Consider the following 17,340-nt stretch of genomic DNA (forward strand, 5'->3'; position numbering starts at 1 on the left):
AAGACACTGAAAGAGCTTATTCATGTCTACATCAATTGAGTAAATTGGCTACCTGCTCTGCATCCATTAAAAAAATGAAATTTATTGCGAAAGAAATGATGTTAAAACTGAATAAATCAAACTACGTGCTTCTAAAGCATATTCAAAGACAACGAACACGCAGCAGAAGTATAATTCTTGTTAATCTCAAACAAACGAAACGCTACGACTTTCATATATTACACAAAACCCGACTCCCAACAATGCCGTTCCAAACAAAACAGCCATCAAAAACTATTCACACCAGAATCCCTGTATCTGTCACTTGGTTAAATTACTTTTGAGTGCCAATTCTCAGCTGGAATTGCAGTCAAATTCTTCCTGGAGATACCGCACATCTGAGCATCAATATGCACAGCTTGAAACAGTCTCTTCAGAGATTTTTTACTGTCCCAACACTACTATCTGTGATCAACATACAAGGTAATGTCATTTACTAAAACGCTCATTTCATTTGCATGAGCACAGATCTATGCATCCACTCATATCCAGGGTCGTACAGGGACAAAACTAAATGGCAAAAAAAATGATAAAATTGGAAGTACAGCTTTCTCGATAAGGGTTTCTTCCTTAATGGAAAATTCCAATTCTCACCTACAAAGTTGTGAGGTCCCATTAATACAATGCTAGGTTGCAACCATCAAAACTAAACAACAGCTCATTCGTGCACAAAGCCATTCAGCCCATCGCCAAACTCCAAACGCAATTATTAAAACAAACTGCTGCAATTACACAAATAAATCCAAGTTAACTCTGAACTTTAGATGCACACACAAGCCCACTGCTTATCCACTTCAACACCAGAACTAAACACAAACTCACTAATATTGCATTCCCTACATAGAATATCACCGCTTGTATGTTTACAAAGTGATTCCTTGCCTTAATTCCATTGAAACTCTCCGTAATCTCCGATTGGATTGCGCACTTCTGGAAGGTTCACAGAAGAGACGAATAATTTAAAAGGAAATTCCTGTGGAATCTGCGATGACACGGATTCCACAGTGTCCCTGTAATCTGACAAAAAATTACCGAGCTCCTGCCACTGTGTGAACTTTGGGCACAACCTATCTATATATCATTGTCAGTGACAGTGTGAACCCGAATCAGATAGATTGACACAATTTCAATGGTGTACCGCACTTACCGGGGATTGTTACAATCGGAAGGGTCATGTAAAATAATTTCCGCAAATACTAAAGTGAAAATGCCATTGTCTGCCTGAATCTCTGTGCGCAGGCAATCTCCCTGCACTCAATGCCGAGGTGATATAATCTCAAAGCCATTCATTTATACCCGTTGGCATCGCCTGGGGGACTGTTACGTTACAATGTGGTTCAATTCATTTATTGAAGAATTTGAACAAACAGGTGACAGCTGTGAGTGAACTCCCAGTGGTCACAGATTATTTTTGCAACTGTGATTTGTAATATTGTACAAATCTCAATCGGTCAGGACCAACCAGAGGAAAATGTATATTGATTGACCTAATAGAATCCTTACAACGTGGAAGCCGACCAATGGGCCCATCAAGTCCACACTGACCCTGCAAAAGGTAACGCACCCATACCCACCCGCTCTCTCTCTGTCAGGAAGCAGGGCTAATCACTGAGCCACTGTGCCACCCTGGATACCAGCATTGACACCACAGCACCATCTATCGAACTTTATAAACTCTCATTTCATTTCAGTTTCGACATTCCTCGACTTTGAACATTTGGAAATTAAAATCCAATTGTTGAGTGTCTCTCTGAGAAACATTCTCCTCAGCTCTGGGATGTGTTTTCCATGGTTATCAGCGACTATTCTGTGCAGGGATCATCGTTGGTTATTGGTGATGACGCACTGTCGGTTTTAATGAATTCATCATCGCAATGCAATTCCTCACCTTGTGCACAGACAGTGTCTGATTCGAACATAATTTCTCCACTCCAGGCAATAACTGAAACAGGTAAAAATACTTTACTTAAAAATGCCCTGAATGGTTACATAAGCTACAATCAATACAGAACATCCTACCAGGGTAACTGCGCCCTGGACATGTTTCAGATCTGACTCTGAATCACACATGATCTCTACAGCAAGACAGAGGGTGAGATATTCCCTGTTCACCTGCAGTGTGCTGCACATGTACAGAGAAGAAACCTAAAACATCTGACGGTAGATGGGATAGAGCAGTTTCAAGCAAGATGGAGGACTGAGGTCAGAGAGGGGTTTGCACGCACAAGGATGTAGAAATATACAATTCTGGAAATGATTGCGGTTGGGGTCAATGTTGTCAATGAGGCCCGTCGAAATGGGGAAATGGGACTTGGCTTGAGGACTGATAGAGGACAAAAAACAGAGAGCAGGTGTAATTATGTCATTACCATTATGTCGGACGGGTATTAGTGAGTGACACAAGGATCATTTCTTGCGACACCACCATAATTTCGATCAATGACTTAGATAGACAATGGGATCATGCATTACTTTTAATTAGAACACAATATTAAGTTGTCAATAATATGCAAGGAGGACGTAGCAGCACTGAGTAGGGAAAGTGCAGGTTCAGTGAGTAAACAAGGACCAAATAGTCTGTGCAGCATAATGCAGAGAAATGTGAGGCATTGTACATTCATTTCACTCTTGGAAAGGTTTTAGGCCATCGACAAAATTTCAGATGATTTTTCTCACCCTAAAGCAAGAGGCAACAAAATGCCTTTCCGTCCATTTATCGCCAGACGTTTCCATTATTCTCTGGAAAATTTTGCTCATCTCAGACCCTTCTTACTTCGAGGAATCGAATCATGGGTTTACATCATCGCAGTCCCTCTCAATTGAACCCTTGTTGTCCACCTATCAATCTGGTGAATAAATGCCTCACTCAAATGGACATTGAGCCCCAACTCTCCAGTATTACGTTTCTGTTTAAGTTTTACCTCACTTATAAAGTTAATGCGGTATTGTGTTAACTTCAAATGACAGCATGCACAAAGCTAACATGACTGACTGACTCTTTCAAAATCATCAGTTCTGACTAGCCAGAGTACAGGATGGTATATTGTCTCAACAGTGCCGAGGGTCAAGAATGTCACAGAACAACTTCAGGACATCTTGTGGTGTGGGGTTTGCTGGGGTGGAACAGGGGTTGGAGTGGGAATGTGTGGAACATGAAGAAGCCAAGATCCTGATGCACTTTGGCAGCAACAATATCTGGGAGTAAAATCAATGCTCACATTCTAGCATCTTGTCATTAATCACCCTTTATTTATAAATGCACAGTTTTTGACAGTGGCCTGTCACTGAGTCAAATATTTAACATCTCAATTTCCCTGTTCTCCACTTTCACCAGGTCCTATCCAATCAACTCTCACAGAGTCGAATACAACACGGCTGATACGCTATCACTTCCGCGAGGCCTATTCTTTTCGAAGGAGTCGAGAGCCTTGGTCAGCACCTCCAGTGATAGCGGCTGGTCCAGCCTCTTCCATATGTTGTCATTTAAAACCTGCACAATAGAATGTAATGACTGGGAGGATGCGCTATCTGTGAGATTCATGTCATGTAATATGGCACAAAGGGTTTTGCTTATCCTCAGGATGTCAGGATGAGATAACGTTACAGACTGATTTTTCTCCCTTTCAAGATGCTGAGCATCGAGCTCTCCCTGTGCAATTTTTCGAAGACCAAACATGAGCACGTTCCGTCCTGCTCCACAGTGTGGTCCCCAGACCGGGTGGATTTTCTTGGTGGCTTTGGAGGTAAAGAGTGAGGCTTTCTGGCTCTTCACCTCCGGAAAATCCTCTGTGACATCGACACCCATAGCCTGCACCAGGGGTAGATTCTGCACGCTTTTCTGCAGCTTGGACAGTTGCACCCATTTCTCTGTCACATTCTGAAAACCTTTGAGAATAAAGATCCGCTTAGTGTTCCCCTTGACTCTTTACTGCAAGTCTGAGGGAGCCTCAAAGAGGGTCTTCACAGTTCTCCAACCATTCATGTGGGAGACTACAAATTAGGCCACCGTTCTCCAGAACTCAGAAGATAGTGTTTATAAAGATCACCAATTTCCACTGTTTGTGGATTCAAACATAAAGGGATATAGTCTGCAATGTCGGGCTAATGTGTTCAGGAGAGATGTTAGGAATCACTGCCACACACAAAGGGTGTTGGATGATGGGAACTCTCCTCCACAAAGTGGAGTGGATGCTGGATTAGATGTTAATTTTATATCTGCGATAGATTTCTTTTTCTTAAGCATAGTTTGTAAGGAATACGGCACAAACACAGGTATATGGAGTTTGGCTACAAATCAGGCACTGAATGCTGTGACAAGGTCACAGCGGTTAAATGTCCTGTTATTTAGTTCCCATGACTATTAACCACCTCCCACGGCCTTGAATACGATCCCTAAAGTGTGGAATTAGGCCCTTCAGCCCAGCAAGTCCATGCCTACCCTCTGAAGAGTAAACCACTCAGACACATTCCCCTGCCCTATACTTACCCATGACGAATGCACCTAACCTGAACAGCCTTGAACACCATGAGCAGCTCAGCCCGGCTAATGTTTCTGACATGTATATTTTGGATTGTGGGAGGAAACCAGAGCACCAGGAGAAAACCAACACAAGAACGGAGAGCATGTACACAGATAGTCACCCGAGGTTAGAATCAACGCCCAGTCCCTGGTGCTGTAAAACAGCAATGCGAACCACTGAGAAAACATGCAATTTCAAAGCATCCATTCCATTGACATGCTTCCTAAAGTGCGGTGTGCTGTAGTGGGTGGAGCTCAGGTTTAACCTAATGGAAGTCATATGATATTCAAGAGTTCAAATCTGGGCTGTTTCCCCCAGGTGTGTCTGAAGCGGTGATTTATACAGGTAAAATAACATTCCCCTTTCCTTTGCATTCCATTCGACTTTGGATAACTTTTTTTTCACAAATCTGCTCAACGTTCCCGTCACTTTCCAAAAAAGAAGTATACACCTCCAACTCTTGATGTTAAGTCCCCACTAGAATTCAGCCGCTTAATTTATATTATCTCTACCAAAAAGAATGAAGCTTCCTTACTTCCAACATTATCTGCCATTTGCCTGCCCATTTCACTCGTTAAAGGGGTAAATTGCACATGAACATATCCAACTAACTAACACTGAATAGAGTTAATATTTGGAAAACTGAAATTAGCCTTTATTTAAAATGTGGAGAACAAATGGGCAGAGACTTGGAAATTTCACGGACTGATTTTTTTTTAATTCAGGGGATAAAGCATTGCTTAGCTTTCAATGATGAATGAGACTGCTGTTGGCATTAACATACCCAACAATATTGGATGAGAAGGAGGCCATTCATCCCTTCTCCAATCTGTCCCACAGGAACAGGATGAGGCCATTCAGCTCATTCTCCAGCCTACACCACTGGAAAAAGTCGGCCATTTAGCTCCTCTCCGGCCTGTTATTCTGGTACAGGAGACCATACAGCTCTTCTTCAGCCCCTTCTCCAGCCTGTTTCACAGGACGAGAGCGTAACTGAGGTAGAGCTGACGGCTTTGCAGTATTATCGCCTCTCTATTGAGGCAGGAAACCAAGTCATGTTCTGCGCACTCAAGATCAAATCCCACTGTGGAAGATGATGAAGATTAAATACAATGACTACCTAAAATTGAAGAGTCGGATGATGAACCCAGGTCACTTGGCGATTAGCTCATGCTTTTCAGAGAGGAAACTGCATCCTTACCAGGTCACGACTACACGGGACTCTTGACGTACAACAATGTAATTGACACTTAACAGCCCTGGAGGCAATTCGGGATGGGTGATAAATGCTGGTGCTGGTCAGCGATGCCCTCATCCTGTGAATGAATCAAAAAGAAAATCTTTCTTGGGAATGATGCAAAGGAAGTGGGGGAGACACTTTCGCTCATTCTGAATTGGTAAAGAAGAAGAGCAGAAGGCCTTTCACTCCCACACCTAAGCACAACAATAGCAGAAGGGCATAACGTCAGTCCACACTGCTCTACATGACAAAGCAAAGGCAGGAGGTAAAGGGAAGGCATGAGGAGTAGGGTTGCATGGGGTGTAATGACAACTGGAGTGGGAATGAGGGAGCTGTCGGTGATGTGGGAAGAGGTAGTCCCGGGAAGCAGTGCAACATGGAGACAACTGATTGTGGGAATGGACACTCTGAGAGCCAAAGTTCAATGTTGATGTCTGGAAATTGGAAGAGAGGACTGTGCCCACCGCTACCCCCAAATTGAGTCAAGCTCAAACTCGTCTCTCTTACCCAGTATTTATTCATTGCTATTGCCCGGTATTTTGCCAGTCTTTGTCCCTATATTTAAGCATTTATTATTCCCTGTATGCAAACCTCTCCCTGCTAATCTGCATTGATTTGTATCACTGTTCCCTTATGCAACCCACACTCTTCCCCATTGCTTCATTTTCTCCTGATTTCCCTTTCACCTTGTCTCTCTGAATATGAGACTCTCCCTGTTACTCTGTATTTAAGACTTTATCTGCACTCAGTCCTCTCTATTCCCTGCGCTGTAATTAATCATCTTCCTCTTTGTCTGACATTATTCCGACCCTTATTACTCTTCACTTAACCCTGTCTTTACCTCCGTTTAACCCTCTCTATTCCCCTGTATCCAAACACCTCTCTCTTACCCTGTTTTCAATCCTCTCCATTACTCGCGATTTTATTATGTCTCTATTACATCACATTTGAAGCTCTCATAACTACTCTCCACTGAACCCGCTAAATTTAAACTCTGTTCATCACAATCTTTTATCAAAGTTTGTGAGAAAATTCGTAGCTCGGGTGCTCGTTGTTGTGGTTCTGTTCACCGAGCTGGGAGTTTGTGTTGCAGACGTTTCGTCCCCTGTCTAGGTGACATCCTCAGTGCTTGGGAGCCTCCTGTGAAGCGCTTCTGTGATCTTTCCTCTGGCATTTGTCGTGGTTTGAAACTGCCGCTTCCAGTTGTCAGTTCCAGCTGTCCATTGCAGTGGTCGTTATATTGGGTCCAGATCGATGTATTCATTGATTGAATCTGTGGATGAGTGCCATGCCTCTAGGAATTCCATGGCTCTTCTCTGTTTGGCTTGTCCTATAATAGTAGTGTTGTCCCATTCGAACTCATGTTAATTGTCATCTGCATGTGTGGCTACGAAGGATAGCTGGTCGTGTCATTTCGTGGCTAGTTGGGTTCATGGATGCGGATTGTTATCTGTCTTCCTGCTTGTCCTATGTAGTGTTTTGCGCCGTCCTTGCATGGGATTTTGTACACGACATTGGTTTTGCTCATGCTGGGTATCGGGTCATTCGTTCTGGTGAGTTGTTGTCTGAGAGTGGCTGTTGGTTTGTGTGCTGTTAGGAGTCCTAGTAGTAGCAGAAGTCTGGCTGTCAGTTTGGAAATGCTCTGGATGCATGGCAGTGTGGCTAGTCCTTTGGATTGTGGCCTGTCCTTGTTCTGTTGTCTTTCCCTTAGGCATCTGTTGATGAAGTTGCGGGGGTATCCGTTTTTGGCGAATACATTGTATAGGTGTTCTTCTTCCTTTTTATGCAGTTCTGGTGTGCTGCAGTGTGTTGTGGCTCTTTTCAATAGTGTCTTGATGCACCTTCTTTTGTGTGTGTTGGGGACGTTGCTTTCGTAGTTCAGGATTTGGTCTGTGTGAGTAGCGTTCCTGTATACTTTTGTGGTGAATTGTCCATTAGGTGTTCTCTGTACCATCACGTCTAGGAATGGGAGTTGGTTGTCCTTTTCTTCCTCCCTAGTGAATCGGATTCCTGTGAGTGTGGCGTTGATGATCCGGTGTGTGTTCTCTATTTCCGTGTTTTTAATGATTACAAAGATGTCATCCACATATCTGACCCAGACTTTGGGTTGAACTTGCAGGAAGATCTTTGCATTACGGCTTCTGCTATGAGTCCAGAGATGGGTGAGCCCATGGGTCTGCCGGTGATTTGTTGATATATTTGGTTGTTAAATGTGAAGTGTGTTGTGAGGCACAGGTCCAGTAGTTTGAGTATGCCGTCTTTGTTGATAGGTTCAACGTCCTGTTGTCTGTTCTGTATGTCCAGCAGGTTGGCTATTGTTTCTCTGGCTAGGGTTTTGTCGATAGAGTTGGACAGTGCCGTTACATCGAATGAGAACATGGTTTCTTTCTTGTCTATGTGTATATTTCTGATGATGTCCAAGAATTCCTGTGTTGATTGTATAGAGTGTCTGGATCCGGTGATCAGGCATTTCAGTTTCTGCTGTAGTTCTTCAGGCTGTTTGTGTGATGGTGTCCCTGGTAGTGATACTATGGGTCTGAGTGGGATGTCTGGTTTGTGCATTTTAGGTAGTTCATAGAATCTGGGGGTGTTGTTGCTTTCAGGTTTCATTCTTTGCAGGCCAAACCAGGTTATCTGTCCGTTTTTTTGTTGTAGGTTCCTCGGTGTGTTGTTTATCCTATTGGTGAGCTGTGGGGTGGAGTCAAACACCCTCTTTTGGTAAGTGTTGGTATCTGCAACTGGTTTTGCACTTTTTAGATGTAGTCTGCTTTGTCCAGGGTGACCGTCATTCTGCCTTTGTCTTCTGGTAGTATGATTATTTTCTTATCGTTTCTTAGTGATTTTAGTGCTTCCCTCTCCTTGGTGTTGAGGTCATGTGTTTGTCTTTTCCTTGTTATCAGAGGGACGAATCTTTAACTATCTCTGTATTCAGTTCACTTCCTATTGTTCTCTGATTAACACGCTCACTACTGCTTTCTATTTAATACTGTATGTTCTGTATTTAAACTCTCCTCTTCCCCTGTACTTAATCCTCTTCCTGCTCTCCTGTGTTGAACCCTCACCTCTATTCTCTCTATTTAGTTCTCCCCCTATTTCTTTATGTAAGATTCTTTCCCTTTCCTGCGTTCAACCATCTCCCACTTGCTTTGTTGTCACTTTTCTCTCTATTACACTCCATTGCACCCTCTCTATTGCTTTATATTGAACTCTCTTCGCATTACTCTCTATTTAACCCTCTCCCTGCTACTTGACAATAATTCTTCTCACTTTCCCTGTAATGAACACTTTCCTCCCTCAGTTATATTCAATTTTTCTTCCGGTAAATCTCCAATTAAAACTTTCCTATTACGTTGTACGAAAGACGATTCCCTTCTGCTCGATGTAACCCTCCCGTTATTACTCTTTGTTTAACCCTCTACTAATTATTGTCTATTTAATCCGATACAATTATTCTCTGTTGAATTCTCTCCCTATTACAATCTTCAGCCCTCTCTCTCACTCTGTCTATCTTCCCTGATGCTCTTCAGAATGTGTGTTCTGCCCCACCATAACCAGAGAACGGCTGTAATGTCCAAAGCATTCCATCAACCACAAACACATGTAAACTGCTGCTGTTTGTTACCATCCCACTGCCGGGCGCTGGAACAGCAAATTCATCCCACAGCACTGGAGGGGCTCAGCAGCTGATCCACTCATCGGATACAGTATTGCTGCTAGGAAGGAGGCAGGCACAACTTCAGAATATGTTAATATTTTCATATGAACAGCAACGGCTCCAGTACACGACAATATTTATTTACCAACTGGAGCTGCTTCAACACAAAATAATTTCTATACACATAAACTGGAACAACTCCAATTCACAACCCCCACCCCCACCACACTCACCAAATCATTTAAAATAGCTGGATAATTTAATTGTCTGTTTAGTATTAAATTTAAACAATCTAATCTTCAGTAAAAATGACAAAAGGGAAGGGAGCCCGCAGCTCTCAGCAAGCAGGAACCCTGCCCCACCCTCTGCAGCTGCAGCAGAGGCGTCTGCAGCTGCCCCGGGGGATTAACCTTCAGTGGCGAGCCTTGTGGAAATCATCTCTAAACTGGACGCGAAGATCGACGCTTTTATTGAAGAAACCCGAAGTCGGTGGGACTCACTTTCTGCCGCGCTGCAAAAGCACGACCGAGACATTAAGGAAATCGAGCGCCGAGTCGGAGGGGCGAATCGAGAGTCCGGACCTTAGAGAATCACATTGACGCCCTCGATAATTGAGGTCGTCGAAAAAATAATCGTTTGCTGGGCCTTCCCGAACGGGAAGAGGAAGGCCAGCTTACAGCGTTTCTCGAGCAGTGGCTGCCACAGCTTTTAAATCTGGAAGTTGGATCAGGCCAGGTAAAGGTGGAATGGGCCTACCGGGATGCAATACGCGGGCCCAGATTGAACCAGCGTCCCCGCCTGGTTCTGTTCCAGCTGCAGAGCTATAAGGAGAGGCAGATACTCTGAGAAGCCTCTACAAATCTTGGATAAGATTGCCAAGCCATGATCTATAAAGGATCCAAGATCATGTTATTCCAGGACTTTTCCCCAGCTCTGGTCCAAAAGAGGAAGGCATTCGATAAGGCGAAGAAGTGTTTAAGGGTATTTAAATATTCAGTACTCCTTACGCTACCCAGCAACGCTCTGCGTTAACCGTGAAGGATCCGTGTATAACTTCAGAAAAGGCTAAGGAATGTTTGGACACTCTCAGATAAACTGTAAGAGATAATAGATGTTGGTTTGCTTTCCCCCGACTCCGGTTTATATCCCCCCTTTTCCCTTATTTTTACCTTACTGTGTAATAGTATCTTGGGGGGTGGGGGGAGGGATTTATTTATTTGTTGTCTATTCAACGGTTTTCTCCCCCGCCTTGTTTTTTTTATATTCTATATATATAAGCCGGGAGGGGGGGTGGTTAGGTAATGCTCGTGGGGGAGGTGGATACCTCATTCTATTTTACTTCTGTCTCTAGGAGCAGGGTTGTTTTCCCATGTTATTTTGTGTTACTATATTTAATTATTATTTGTTGAGGTTGTAATTTTATAGTTATATAGGTTTATACATGGTATTAACATTACCAAATATATCCAGGTGTTGGTGTGGGTGGGGGGGTGGTGGGGGTTGGGTGCTCATTGTTAACTCTAGCTTTCTTGTATATCTGAATTCTCTTCATCCTATTGAGGAGCGCCTGGGTCAAGGGTTGGGAGAGGATACGATGGACGTTTGGAAAGTAAGTGACACCCCCGGGAACAAGGGGGAAAATCTCCATTTAAATACTTTTTTTATTATTTAGAAATTGTTTCTTATTATACTGCTGTGAGTGTATTAGAGAGCTTTTATTTTTGTCAATTTTATATGCTCTATGTTTGGGATGTTCTGGATAGGGTTTCCCCTCCCGAGGGGTCTCAGATTTGCCCAGACGATTACGGGTGATCAGTCGGTTATGTGATGCACCTGGAATGTCAAGGGGAGTAATTCGCCAGTTAAAAGGAAGAAAATATTATCAAATCTCGAGAAAGAAAGAGTTGATAAAGAGCACATGAAATTACGACAGGGTGGATTTGGTCAGGTCTTTTTTTCTTCTTTTAGCTCAAAAAGTAGGGGAGTTGTTATTTTTATTCGGAAGAATTTTCCTTTCAAAATCCTAAATCAGACAAAAGACGAATCTGGACGATATATTCTGATTAAAGCCCTTATAAATGAAGAGGAATATGGAATTTTAAATTTGTACTGCCCCCCGGCACACCCCTATAAATTTATAATGGAAGCCTTCTCAAAATTGATGGCTCTTGGTGACCGTCATACAGTTATAGGGGGAGACTTTAATTGTCTTATGGATCCAGAAATAGATAGGATTCCCAAGAATACTGCAGGAGTATCTCCCAGATCTAGACAACTGGTGGATCTGAACAAAGAATTAGGATTAATAGATGTATGGAGATGTCTTCATCCACAGGGCAGAGATTTTTCCTTTTACTCCAATCCACATAAATGTCATACCAGAATTGATATGTTTTTTGCCTCCTCGATTTTTTAAAATTCCATATCATCCTGTAAAATAGGTCGTGCAGCAATTTCCGACCACGCTGATGTATGTATGGAAACCAAGGCGAGGAACAATGGGACATCCCCTCCGCATTGGCGTGTGGACCGCTTCCTGATGTAAGATAGTAAATTTGTAAAGTACTTCTCTCAAGAATTTGAAACTTTTTTTGGAAATTAATTTAGGTACGGCTAGCAACCCATCAATGATGTGGGAGATCATCAAAGCTTACGTGCGAGGATTGATCATCTCCTACTCAGCGACCCAGAAAAAATTAAAGGGAGAACAACAGCGTCTGCTCGAAGCTCGCTTAAAAGCAGCTGAAACAGCATACGCTGATAGACCTTCTATTATCACATTGCAAAGGATTACGGCCCTTAGGATAGCACTAAACACCACGCTTACACAAACAGCTAAGAGGGAAATATTATTTGCAAAACAAAGGTTATATGAATTTGGCGACAAACTGGGTAGATACTTAGCATTTCTTGCAAAAAAAAGGCCCCTCAAACTATCACGTCTATCAAGGAAAGTATGAGCATTTTGACTCATGATCATAAAAGGATTAATGCAATCTTTAGAAAATTTTATTCTGATTTATATAAATCGCAAGATTGTGAAGACAGGACTAGGAGGATGCAATCATTTTTAAAAAAATTTGACCTTTCCGGGCCTAACTCCGGAACAGGTGTCGGTCTTAAATGCTCCCCAAACAGTCCAAGAAATACTTGATGCAATCAGGCAACTTCAGAGGGGTAAGGCACCTGCCCAGATGGTTTTCAAGCTGAATTCTATAAAGAATTTACAGAAATATTGGCTGGTCTACTTATGGACATGTATAACTATGCATATAGACAGGGCTGTTTCCCGCCTTCACTGAAAGAGGCAAATATCTCTCTTATCCTTAAAAAAGGAAAGGATCCAGAGGATTGTGTGTCACGCAGACCAATATCCTTGCTAAATGTAGATTTTAAAATCCTTTCTAAAATGTTAGCATTGAGACGAGAAAGGGTACCAGAGCCAGAGACCCGGGTTCAGTTCCCGCCTCAGGTGACTGACTGTGTGGAGTTTGCTCTCAGTCCTCTGGGTGCTCCAGTTTCCTCCCACAGTCCAAAGATGTGCGGGTCAGGTGCATTAGCCATGCTATATTGCACGTAGTGTTAGGTAAGGGGTAAATGTAGGGGTATGGGTGATTTGATGGGCCGAAGGGCCTGTTTCCACACTGTAAGTAATGTAATCTAATATCATAAAGGAGGATCGGACAGGGTTTATTAAGGGCTGTAGATCATCCGATAATATTAGAAGGGTTTTGAATATGATTCAGGCCTGCCATCAGGGAAAGATACCAGGAGTAGTAGTCTCATTAGACATGGAAAAGGCATTCGATAAGGTTGAACGGTCGTATTTGTTTTACACATTGGAAAGGTTTGGCGTTGGAAAGGTGTTTACCAAATGGGTCTCAACATTGTATAGTGATCCCAAAGCAGTTGTGTTTACCAATGGATTAGGTTCAGATAGCTTCAGTGTGGGTAGGGGCTGCCGTCAGGGACGTCCTCTCTCGCTATTGTTATTTAAGCTAACAATTGGACCACTAGCAAAAGCAATACGGGCTGATCCTAATATAAAGGCCCCGAGGATTGGTACAGGTAAACATAAAATTAACCTTTATGGAGATGATGGTCTTCTATTCCTCAGTAATCCTCTGATGTCCGTACCCCACTTCATCCAAGTTATTAATACTTTTAACGCATTCTCAGGCTATAAAATTAATTTATCAAAATCGGAGGCTATACCAATGGGTGGCCATGCTATAATACCCCACTTAGTGGATGGATCCAATTTTCCCTTTCGTTGGTCCCTGGAGGGTTTCTGAGATTTAGGCATTTTTATTACCCCAGTGTTTGGTCAGTTATACAAGGCTAACTTTGTGTATTTACTGGAAAGGATAAGGCAGGACCTCCAGCGATGGAGAGACCTTCCAGTTTCCTGGCTGGGTAGAATAGCACTAATTAAAATGAATGTCCTGCCCCGTCTCCTATACCCTATGAGAATGCTTCTGGTGATGCTGCCGAGGCGGGCACTACGTAAATTATATGGCTGGTTGGGTTCCTTTATCTGGAATCATAGACGGCCCCTCATTAAGCTGAAGAAGCTTCAGCTGCCACAGGCAAGGGGAGGATTAGACTTCCCAGATTTTAGGAAATATCAGTTAAGTTCCCTATTAAGTTACATAGCTGATTAGGTCTTGTCTGATCCGCAATCAATCTGGCTGGACATCGAGGCTTCTCAAGTCAAATGCTCTCTTATTTACCTTTTATTTTCAGACAAGAGGAAAATCATTACAGATCACTGTAAAAACCATAAAATACTAAACACAATTAAAGCTTGGAATATAATGCGGCAAAATGAGGGCAACTTACATAAAGCATCCCCTTTTGTGCTGATAGTGGGGGCATGGAGATTCCAACTGGAGTTTACAGATGCCACTTTTAAACTCTAGAGATCCAGGTGTATCTCATGTCTAGGGGAACCATTTAAAGCTGGGGTCCTGAGGTCTTTGAACAGCTGCATCAGAAATTCAGATTTCCTAATGGAGACCTCTTTCGATACTTCCAAATTCGAGATTATATACAGAAGAAGACTACTTTATTAGATAGCCTTTAAAAATCAGATAGAGAATGTAGAGTGCGACGACCAATGGGGGTATTGTCCATCAGTACTATTTATTATTTACTACATGATGAAGTATTCGGGAGATATGGTCAATCTGCTTAAAACATGGGATCAGGAATTGGGACTAGAAATCTCTACAGAAACGTGGAATGACATTTGAGAAAACGCCAGAAGAATCACCATCTATAACAGAACTCAGGCTATCCAACTGAAGATACTTCATAGGGCCCATATAGCACCGGATCGATTGGCAAAATTTAAGACAGGAGCATCTCCAATGTGTCCCAAATGCAAAATAGAGGAGAGCATTCTTGTGCATTGCCTATGGACCTGTCGTAAGAGCCGTAGATACTGGACTAAAGTAGCAAGCACCCTGACAGAATTTTTAGGAACGGAAATTAAGGTGGACCCTGTATCTCTCCTTTTGGGCTTTTCGAACTTACCCTCCCTGGATATGCACGGGTAGAGGCTTTTTTCTATTCTCTCTTTCTGTGCAAGGAAAAATATTTTGGTAAACTGGGTGGCTGAGGGCCCCCTGGACTTTCAAACTGGCACAGATTAATTATGGAATGTATTTCCCTTCACTTGCTTACAGATATGGTGCACCGAAAGACCGAATTATTTCATGAAATATGGCAGCCCTTCTTGAATTATATGGGTTCAGATATTTCGGCTATCCTAACAAGCACTTTAATTTATTTGAGATTACGAACCTGGCTGGTCCGGGGCCCCTTGGGAGAGGAATCCCGCACAAATACGGGTTTTGTTACACTTGATGCTAACACATTCCCAGCATGTATCTCACTACCCAATTTATGTGATATCCGTTGGCTTTTATTCTTTCTCTTATCTGAATAATGTAAGAGACTTAAATATACACTCTGGTTAGTTGTACGTTAGATTTGTCGTTAGTTGAGGTTTTTTTTCTCAGCATTTTTCTTTTGCTAAATTTTGCTTATTATATATTGAAGATTTAATTGTATATCAATGTTTGTACTTGAGAGTTTGTTTATTTTTGTAAACTTGTAAAAATGTTAAATTTCTAATAAAAGTATCGATAAAAAAAAGGAAACAGGAAACAAATATGACCAGGAACCATTTCCAGACACAACCATATTGATATTTACAAATGAGCAGTTCTAATGTTTCATGATATTTACGTTTAAACGAGAACAAATCCAAAGCAAAACAATGTTTATTTATAAACACAAACACATACAATGCACAATAATATTTACATGCAAACATGATCAATTCTTATACACAGCAATATTTGTACAGGCACACTCAGCTCCAACATATAACAATACTGAATACTTTATATGATATCCAAATGAAGAATGCAATATTCTGTATATGAATGAGTTGGAGAAAGGAAAAAAATGTGATGTTGACGAATTTGCAGTTGACACAAAAATAGTTGGGAAGGCAAGTTGCGACAGGTCCTGAGAAAGCATCACCCGTCTCGAAGCGTCAACTTTGATTTCTCTCCACAGATGCTGCCAGTCATGCTGAGCAATCCAGAAATGTCTACTTTTGTTTAGTATGACATTCTTGCTTCAAACATGGGCCAAGAGCTGAATCCCAGAGGGAAGGTGAGAGTGACACACCCTGGTATCCCTGTGGCTCGCTCAATGTTCATTTGAGGAAAATCAGGGGTCATTCCCCGCTAGTGCGTGTCATATCTGGCACGTAGAAAGATGGTTGTCGTTGTCAGAGGGGGGTCAGCTCAGCTCCAGAACACAAAATGCACCAAAGAGAAACATCAAGGGTCATTAGAGAGTGTCAATGCGCAGTTTGTCAGCTCTGCTGGTGACACCGTACTCTGAATAGTTTTTTTTCTACAATGATAAGAGGAGATTGAGGTGTTTTTGGAGGGAACAATTTCTGGATCTTTATCTACAAGGGATTTTCTCCACTCTCGCCCAACTCACCAGTTTCACTTCTTAAACGCTGTCACCTTTTCCACCTCTCATCAGCTTTTTGAAGATTTCTGTGTTCATGTGAGTGTATAGAGTCCTACAAAAGGCGAGAAACACCTCCCTACCCATATAATCTGCACCGCAATTTGTCGAGGCATGTGGTATATGATGTGCCACCTTACTTATTGTATTAACCTGTCCTCCAACATTCAGGGATCAGTGGGCAAGCATCCCAAGTTCCCACAGGTCCATTGAGATTCCTAGTGTCTTGCATCTTAGTAACTATTACCTTGCCTTGTTTCCCGAGTTAAACAATAGGTCCAGTAACCGAAGTAACAGTTCAGGTTTCAGTAGATATTCGGTGGAGAAACTGATGTTTGGATTTCTCCCAGGTTCCCACGTATAATCCATTGAGAGCAATCTGTGCACCGTGACCTGTTATAGGGTGCACTCGTCCTTTTTCAGGAGAGGGAGTGTTGTGACGAGACAGGAATATAATCAGGTCCTGAGAGACACAGAAACACACCCACATGCACACACTCGCAAAGATTTGCCACTCAGTCAAAAAAGTACACCCACATAACCAAATACACTCAAGTTGAGACATTGGAAGATACTGATAAACAAAAACATGAACACATCCCATCTCCACCTTCAACACATGAACATGCACAGAAACAGTCAAACGGACATGTGGGAAACCAACTCCAGACAGAAACATTACCTGATCCTGAGGTCATACAAACACACCCTCACCCTCACAAACACACAAAGGAATACAATCAGACTAAAGTGTGCGACTACACCTACACACTGACACATTAACACACCCAAACTTTACATACCCACGCCCACACAGAAATGCCACC

Source organism: Hemiscyllium ocellatum, chromosome 40, assembly GCF_020745735.1.
Source record: "Hemiscyllium ocellatum isolate sHemOce1 chromosome 40, sHemOce1.pat.X.cur, whole genome shotgun sequence".
NCBI classification, from domain to species: Eukaryota; Metazoa; Chordata; class Chondrichthyes; order Orectolobiformes; family Hemiscylliidae; genus Hemiscyllium; species Hemiscyllium ocellatum.